Source organism: Arvicola amphibius, chromosome 6 (genome assembly GCF_903992535.2).
Source record: "Arvicola amphibius chromosome 6, mArvAmp1.2, whole genome shotgun sequence".
In the NCBI taxonomy this organism is placed as follows: domain Eukaryota; kingdom Metazoa; phylum Chordata; class Mammalia; order Rodentia; family Cricetidae; genus Arvicola; species Arvicola amphibius.
The window spans coordinates 155,799,063-155,808,467 of NC_052052.2; positions in this window are offsets into that span (position 1 = coordinate 155,799,063).

Sequence of the window (9,405 nt, forward strand, 5' to 3'; positions counted from 1 at the left end):
CTCACAGCTGAAACTCGGAAGCAAGAGAACTGATGTAGGCTGACAGTCTGTCTGGGCCACATAACAAATGCCAGGCCAGCCAGGGCTGCAGCAGGCCTCGCCAGGAAAGGGAAGGAAGGTAAGGATAGGGCTGGGGGGTAGCAATTACACACACAGAACCCTGCTTGCTGTCATTGTCCTTGTTGACACAGGCTCTCACTAGGTAGCCCTGGCTGTCCTGGAACTCACTACATAGACCAGGCTGACCTCGGACTCAAAAATTCAGGCTGCCTCTGTCTCCTAGTTCTGGGACTACAGTCGCATGCAAATGCAACCTTGCTCTAAAACCCAACCTCTCACCACGCTTGTTTTGTTCCTGTGACCTTGAGTGCTGGGTGTGCAGGCATGCACACTACCATTCTCACCTTAAGCACATTCTAATTCAATTCTAGGATACATACTAACAGATATAAACATTGTAGATGGAGCGGCTAGCTTTACACCTGAAATAATTACACGGAAACTATATTCTTTTAAACACTGCCTGGCCCATTAGTTTCAGCCTCTTATTGGTTGATTCTCACATCTTGCTTTAACCCATATTTAGTAATCTGTGTAGCACCTCGAGGTGGTCGCTCATCAGGAGAGATCTTAACCTGCGTCTGTCTTGGAGAGGAGAAGCATGGTGACTGCCTGAAACGTCTACCTTCTCTCTCCCAGAATTCTGTTCTGTCTACTCCGCCTACCTAATTTTCTGTCCTATTAAAGGGCCAAGGCAGTTTATTAACCAATGAAAGTAACACATAGACAGATGACTCTCCTCCATCAAAACATAATATGTTCAAAGTGATGTATAAATACAAAATGAATACTTCGACCATTCTTTTGTATTTCCTGCATTTCTTCTGGGCTTTTTGTTTTTGTTTTTTGAGACAGTGTTTCTCTGTGTAACAGCCCTGGCTGTCTTGGAACTCAGTCTGTTGGCCAGGCTGGTCTCGAATTCACAAAGATCCACCTGTCTCTGCCTCCCAAGTGCTGAGATTAAAAGCGTGTGCCGCCACCACCACTTGGTTCTGGGTTCTTATTATCCTTGTTTTAATAGAGTTTGTTTTGTTTTGTTCTGAATGGGTTGCAGACAGTAAACACTCTAAGGCTCTCATATATTTAAACACATTTATTGAACTCCCAGCTCTTTGAAGAGTTTGGCTGCGTGGTGGTTGGCTTCCCTCAGTCTTTGCAGTAGGTGACCTTTGCCCTCCAATATTTAATGCTAATTAAATTCCACTGTCATTTACTTATCTTAGTGAAATCCATTCTTCTTTATAAGATTCTGTTTCCTCTACTGTTTAATGTGCTGCAGTTTTGCTGCCCTGTTGCCGGGGTGGTATTTATTCCTAATTTCTTGTTAGTGATGTAACAAAGGTTTTCTATATGAAGTCTCGTGTGTTTCTTCATTTCTGAATAATTGTGTCCTTCTATTATTTTTGCCTTTTTGCTGCTAGGGATTGAACCCTGTACCTCATCCATACCGGACAAGTGCCCGCCCACCAAGTTTCCTCTCCAGATCTTCTCTTTATATCTTAAACGTAATGCTTGATGCCGAGTTAAACTCACCTCTTTTCTGCTCTTGCTGTCTTCTTCCTTATCTGATTGCTGTAGAGGATATTCCATAGGTTCCTTTTCGATCTATAGCTAGAAGCTTCTCGGTACCGCTTTCCAAACTACTAGCCTGTCTCTTCAGACGTACCCGGGTTTGGGGGGTGGCGTGGGGTTCGTGTCACTATTTCAATGGTTTATTTTTCACTTCCAAGATTTCCAGCTTGTTCCTTTCTCAGATCACCCTGTTCTTGTTTGATGGGTGCCCCTTCCTCCCTACCTCTGAGTAATAGACTTTATTTTGGAGTCCTCCTCCCGTTAATCTCCGTACCCATTTTTAACTCCTTTGTTCGTTGTGTTGTTCAACTCTTTTATGGGATGGAATCACCATGCACTTACCTGTGGGAGGAGTGGGATCCGGGGTTCAGCGTGGAGACTTTTAATGTCAGGTAAACTTTGTAAAGATCAGCTCTTGCCGGAGACTTATTCTCGAATCTCCATTCCTGACTCAGACGAGTGTCATAAATGTGAACCAGGGCTAACGTTAGCAAATCAGGTGGGCATTTTCCTCCATGTGAATATTTGGATTTAGGCTTTGCACAGATGGTGTATAGAAAAATGGATCTGATGCATTTCTGTCTCCTGTATAAATTTAATGTTCTCAAATGCAACAATCCATGTCCAGAACCATTGCCAGTGTACTATACATTCCATTTAAGAGAATAATGTCCCTCTTCATGACGGTCAAGCTGAGGATAAATCACCAAAGTCTTACGAACTAGAGGAGGAAAAATCAGACCAGGCATGCCTTGGCTCTCAACAAATCTCTTCTCAGTGTTGTATTTTATGTCCATGAATGAAAACTTCCTGGGAACACGCCCCCACTTTGCAAGTCCGTTGAAATACCGCCACTCCAGGTCCACTAGGTCCAGGAACTGCTTGCCTAGAAAGAGTCAAAGAATCACACATCAGCACAATCCACAGACTGAATAAATCCCTAACAAGCAACACATATACAGAACATCCCACATCACCCCGGAACTGAATACCTCCTGCTGTACATGCTATTTAGTTCCTCATGTGGTCTCTGGTATCCTAAGGGAAACTAGTAAAAAAAACAGAAATAAAGTTCTTCCTGCCAGTGATCCTCTTGGAAAGAGATAAAACAATCTGGAAAGGTTTAGGGAATACACAGACACACACGCACACGTATGCACTCGTGCACACATGCATGCACACATACCACCAACTGTGAAAGGCAATAAAGTCAAGGAAACTATGAAGGATAATACTCTAACAAGCCCAGGATGCAGAAAACAAGTAGTGGCAGGTGTTTCCGGAGCTGACGAGCTTCATCAGGGCTATCAAATGTCCTGCTCACAACGTCCCCTCCCACAGATGGATGTGAGTCTTGGCCCTAGGTTCTCTTATCCTATTATTTTGTCATTCTTGGGGTTGGACTCAAAACCTTGAACATGCTAGACAAGTGTTCCGCCATGAGTAACTGCTCCTGCTGTCTCTGTTAACTCCCAACCCCCCACCATTTAATTTTAGGCTGGGTCTAGTTAAATTGTCCATGTTAGCTTCAAACTAATAATTCTCCCACCTTAGCCCCTGGAGTAGGTGTGTACCATTCACAGGATGGGATTTTTTTTAAAAAAAATAATTATTTACTATTTGTTGCTTTTTGAGACAGAGTTTCTCTGTGTAACAGCCCTTGTTGTCCTGGAACTAGTTTTTGTAGACCTCAAACTCACAGAGACCTGCCTGCCTCTGCCTCCTGAGTGCTGGGATAAAGGTGTGTGACACCACCACCTGGCACAGGATGAAAGTTTTAAAACTCTTTCCTTTATGTTATTGCCACCATAGGCAGCAACAGCATAAGCTATGAACCCTAGAATAGGCAAGATATTCACAGGTCAATGCTTGAGCGTTTGTCTGGAAATCAACCTAGATTCTCAGCAAGATTTGCATCCTTCCCCCCACCCCCTAGGTGAGCCTCTTTACATTACCTGGCTCCAAGGAGAAGAATCGCATTGCTTTATCTTCAAACACCAGCCTTTCTGGGGTAACAGAAGCCAGGAGAAGTTTGCAGAACGTGTGGCTTGGAAGCCTCTTTCTAAAGGGGGGCGGTGGAGTCACTATTGGCTCATCGGTCCTGACACCGTAGGGAAACGTGTGCACCGGAGGGGGGATGCCTGCCTGGATCAGTCTGTTCTGGGTCCTGGATAACTGCTGCAGAGGGACGAATGAGCCCATCAACAGGCTGTTGTGAAGTAGATCAGCCATGGACGCGAGCGTCTTTTCCTCGTTGCTAGCCGGGGTCTGTACGGCAGGGTGGGGCTCATCTTTTCTCTCGGCACCAGAAGCAGCAAATGGCCCAGCACTAAGGTTTTTTCCGAGGAGTTGCCGAGCTTCCTCAAAGGAGGTGGCGCAGAGTTTTTGGAAATTTGATTTCCTGCTCTCGTTATTAAAATTCTCAGCTGATGCGTACAATTCTGGTATCTGTGAGGGGGGAGGGCGTGGAAGCCATGAGATCAATGAAAACGTAATGATTTCTCCCCATAGAAACATTCATCTTTGCAAGGTGTCCTTGCCTCAGCAAACCACATCAGTAGCAGAATGTGTCATTGAAAACGGGCAGAATGCCAGCTTCATCATTCAAGAGATAAATTTAAGACACATCCTTAGCTAGGCAGGGATGTCTCATGCCTTTAATCCCAGCACTCAGGAGGCAAAGGCTGGTGGATCGCTGCTAAAGAAATAAGCTCTTTAGGTTTGGACTTGGTGGCTTTTGAGAGCTGTCTAGCACGGCCATTCTGGTAGTGGTACAGAGGGATGGCTGAGGTGGGCTGCGGCCTTGTTTGAAAGAAACCAAGACAGATCATGTAGACACCAGAATTTCAGAATATTCCAGAATGCAAGGCAAAGGAGGCTGTCATCTGAGTATTTTCCTAAGTAAACGATTTCATTATTGAGTGTTTGGAAACGGTTGTTGGCAGAACAAACTGTAAGTGATTCCTCACCATGTACCTTCTCATCTAAAGTCCTACAGAGAGAGAATAAAACCTTGATGGAGGAGTGCCTATGTGTTACTTTCATTATTAATAAAGAATCTGCCTTGGCCCTTTAAGAGACAGAAAATTAGGTAGGCGGAGTAAACAGATCAGAATGCTGGGTAGAAGGCAGAGGGAGACACTTCAGGCAGTTGCCATGCTTCTCCTCTCTGAGATGGACGCAGGTTAAGATCTCTCCTGGTAAGCCACCCCTCGTGGTGCTATATAAATTACTAAATATGGGTTAAAGCAAGATATGAGAATCAACCAATAAGAAGCTACAGATAACGGGCCAGGGGCCAGGCAGTGTTTAAAAGAATACAGTTTCTGTGTAATTATTTTGGGTAAAGCTAGCCGGGTGGCGGGACACAGCCCCGCCGCTCCTTCTACAAAACCTTGCTTTCTTATAGGGTCCTGCCTACAGATCAGTTCGTTCCTTTAAAAATATCTGTGGGCCTTCCTTGAGAAGCCAGACAGTCTACTATCTCAGGTTACAGCCCAAGTGTATGTCATTTCCCTGGGGGAGCTGCTCAGGGGTAAAGGGCTTGCCTACCAGTGCAAGGCCCTGGGGTCTATCCCCAGAGGGGAAAGAAAATGAAAAACAAAGCAATATTAAGTCAATAACCCCCTGATTCTGGGTCCAGTGGCCCAATGTGGTCTCTTTCTCCCCTCTCGGTCATTTTGTTGCAAGAAAAACAGCATAGAGTGAATTAAAATTAGCTTGTCTCTTGTAGAGCAGCTTCCGTTAGCAAAAGGGCTTAGCTTGGGTGCTGCCCTGACCTTGGAGAGCTAGGTCTTATGGTGGCCAAAAATGTCAAGGGGGCTGGAGAGATGGCTCAGTGGTTAAGAGCACTGGCCACTCTTCCAGGGGACCCATATTGGTTCCCAGCACCCACATGGTCTGTAACTCCAGTTCTGGAGGATCTGATGTCCTCTTCTGGCCTCTGTGGACACCAGGCACACACATAGTGCACATAAGGCAAAACCCTCATGCACATAAAGTGTTGTTCTTTTTAAATGAAGTCCTCGAAATGAAACCCTGGCCCTCCGGGCAACACCCAGGCACATCTGTGTATGGTCACGGTCTTTGCTATAAGTTGCCTGTGGGCAGAATCGGGGATGTCAAGTTCATACCGAACATTGGTGAAGGGATGGCGCCCTGCTGCCAAGTGTCTGGCTGGGATGTCCTGGGAGGGACATTGTGTGAGGATCTGAATCTCCAAGCCCCTGAAAAAGAAACAAAGGGGAAGGTCAAAATCAAAGGTCAAAAGTCAGATAGAATGACAAAGGAAGTAGGGTCATGGTGCCACTTCCAAATGTCTTCTGAACTTTGTAGACGTGGTGACACGTTTTGCCATTTTATTCTTATTTTGTTTTTCCTATTAGTCTTTATTAGTCAAGTTAACCGTGTTTGAACCAACTCTTTATCTCAGCACTCCAAATTCTTTTTTTCTCAAGACAAGACTTCTTTATGTAGCCCTGACTGTCCTAGAACTCCCTCTATAGACCAGGCTAGCCTTGAACTCACAGAGATCCACCTACCTCTGCCTCCTGAGTGCTGGGATTAAAAGCATGTGCCACCACTATCTGCTATTTTCCAAATTTTTTAAAAAATATTTATTTGTTTGTTTGTTTATTTATTATGTATACAATATTCTGTCTGTGTGTGTCTGCAGACCAGAAGAGGGCAGCAGACCTCATTACAGATGGTTGTGAGCCACCATGTGGTTGCCGGGAATTGAACTCATGACCTTTGGAAGAGCAGGCAATGCTCTTAACCACTGAGCCATCTCTCCAGCCCTACATTCCAAATTTTTATACAAATATATGTTAAGGTTTAATCTTAGTCCAAATACTACCGGATCAACTGCTGTATTTTGTTGCCTAATGTTCTGATTATACCTAAGTAGAAGAATCACTCACCTCCTTACCCAGAAAAGTATCCATTTAGGAGAACAGAAAAGCTAGTAATAACAATAATAGAAAGTGGACATTTTAAAGAGAAAAGAAATTCTGACCATTTTATAGGTGGAATGAAAACAGCCCCAGGATTCTCAGAGTTCCTGTGTGCTAAGTACATGCCCACATCTGACTCTGGCTGGCCTTCTGTGTGGCTTCCCCCACTAACAAGTGGCCCTGTTTGAGTGACATGGTGTGAATGGTGGTGTCTGGGCCATAGAGCCTTTGGGCTTTTCTCTTCATTGTCAGAAGCCTGTACCTCCATGCAGAAGCCTGCGCCAACCGTGGGACACGTGAGGATACCAGCTTTGTTTCACTCAGCCTCGGGCCTTTCTCCAGGGGGACCACAGCTATGTGAACCATTCAAGCTGAGCCTGAACAGATGGAGAGGAAACATCACCCTGCTGAGCGCTACATTTGGGTGATAGCAATAAATACAGACTCCACATGTGGAGTTGGTAGCCAGGAGAGGCGCGCGAAGAGAAGCCTGGCTGTCCTGGGGGAGTTGAGGAACTTGCACACTCAAGGACAGGCTCTAACTTATGCTGAAGGGACACTCTGCCATAGGAAGAGATGTGCTGATGGGAAGCGAGGAGAAAACCCTGCTGTGATTGCACAGCCTGAGGCTATCCGCATAGGAGATAAAGCCGGGATGTAGTTTCTATAGGGGAGAAAATCTGTGCAGCAAATGACTTGTAGACAAGACTGTAGACATTGGCAGGGCTCAGGCGTAGGCCTGTGTGCCATCCACAGCACTGCAGTGTGCCCGTGAAAGCCCCGGAAGTCTGAAACATGAGCCAGTGCATGAAGAAGAAACGAGGAAGAGAAGACATTTTCTGGAGGGCAGTAGGGTAGGCGAGGGTAGAATCAGAAGCAATAAAACCCCATGCAGGGAGCTTTGCATGAGCTGGGGATGTTCTATGATAGAAGTGTATCTACCTAGCATGCATGGGGTCTTGTTAATTAATTTAAAATGTCATGGCGCACCTCCACAACCTCAGCATTTGGAACAGACGGACAGTTACGCATTAGCCTGAGGTGCATAGGGAACCAGTCTCAGGTTAGAGGATGGGGAGACGAGCAGGAGGAAGAGAAACAGTCTGCTTAATGCTGGGGTCCCAAGCTTTATGACTGGTCTCCAGAGCCTGTTCCTGCATAGGGACTTCCTGGTTGGGTGGATGGTGTCCTCAAGGCTGTTGTGGCAGGAAGAGGTCGTCCTTGGCAGTGCAGGTTGGAACCCAGTTTGACTTTTCACCTATTCAGTTTTGGTTCATGAGCTCCAGGTTCTGAAAAACACCAGAGGAAGCTCTCCCACCTTTCTCCCCTGCTTTGGAGCTTCTCTTGTTGCTAGGCTGGAGACCCTCCATGAGGTACACGTGGAGGTGGAGGAAAGAGGACCCCAGGCAATGGGGAATGGCCCAGAGTCAGGGCTAGGATCTAAAGGAGCCTGGGATGGAAAGGACGGAGGCACAGAAGAAGACAGAGGGGCGGAGCTCTTCGTGGTGGAAGAGAAGAGGCTCGGCTGTGCTAGCTGGATTCGACTCTTCTGAAACAGCCTCGGAGGAGATGGGAGTGTGTTCCCACCCTTAGTGGTAGGACCGACCCAAACATAGTCACCTGTCTGTCACCATATAGCCTTGAGCTCCTTCTTTTTTCTGTGTTGTCCATCAATCCGTCTTCTTCCTGACAAGCATGAGGCACATTTCCCACAGCCCCATGACAGTGTCTGCCACTGTGCTCACCACTTCGTTTCCCAGAGTCCGCTTAAAGAACCATCTCTGTCACTAATCTCCGAGGGCCCAGGGCGAAAGCTGAAGTGTCAGCCGCCTGGTAGACCCCAGGCCCAACTCTGAATGAGGAGGGTGCTAATGCTTTAGTGGAGGGTAAGTAACTGAGTCACTGTTTATTGTGACATTTTGAAATCCTTAAGGTCACAGAAGCGGCTGTTTGCCAGTAAGGGAGGGGGCAGTGTGGTAGAGAGAGGAAAGCGGACAAGCACTTTTTCTAGCAGAGCGTTGAATCGCGGAAGATGTCACTGATTCGTTAAGCGTCTTGCTGTGGACTATTCCCAGGCTCTTGAGGTCAGTGTGCCAAAGAGAGAGTGGAGGACCGAAGCTCAGCAGGCAGCCTGAAAAATTGGAGTGAGCCATGTAGCTGTGTTTGGGTCTCTTCATCCTTTGTAGAAGTCATTCTAACGCTTGCTGAGTTTTGTGTGTGTCCCCAAATACCTATGTGGGATGCTAGTATCCTTCCCTCCCTTTCTAAGATGCATCAACAAAAAATGTCTCCCTGAGGAGGGCCACTGGCCTGCATGATGCTTGCTTGTGTCTCTCGCTTCTTCCATAGATGATAGCATTCAGTCCGTGTTATGGTTACATTTCGTTTTTTACCCCAGTAATTCAACCTTCCAGATCACTTTGTAAAGGTCCCCCCTTTTCATGACTGCATGTATTCCACTGAGCAGGCTTGATTTGTTCAACTAATCCTTTTGTATGAAAGGTATCTGAGTTTTCCTGTTGGCCGCAGACATAATCTACCAGTGTCCTAGACCTGGAAGCCTGGCTTACCATGCCCGCAGGAGACCCATCCCTGCACGCAGGGTTGTGTCAGATGCCCTGCTGTGCTAAACACCTTGGCAGAAAAACCACTTGCTGGGGGAAAGGCTTTATTTCATATTACAGGTTATAGTCTGTTATAGGGAAGGCAGGGCGTCTACTCAAGGCAGGAGCTGATGCAGAGGCCATGAAGGGCTTCATGCTGGTTTGCTCCCCGTGGCTTGTGCAGCCTGCCTTTTATGCCTGCTGAGGACTGGCAT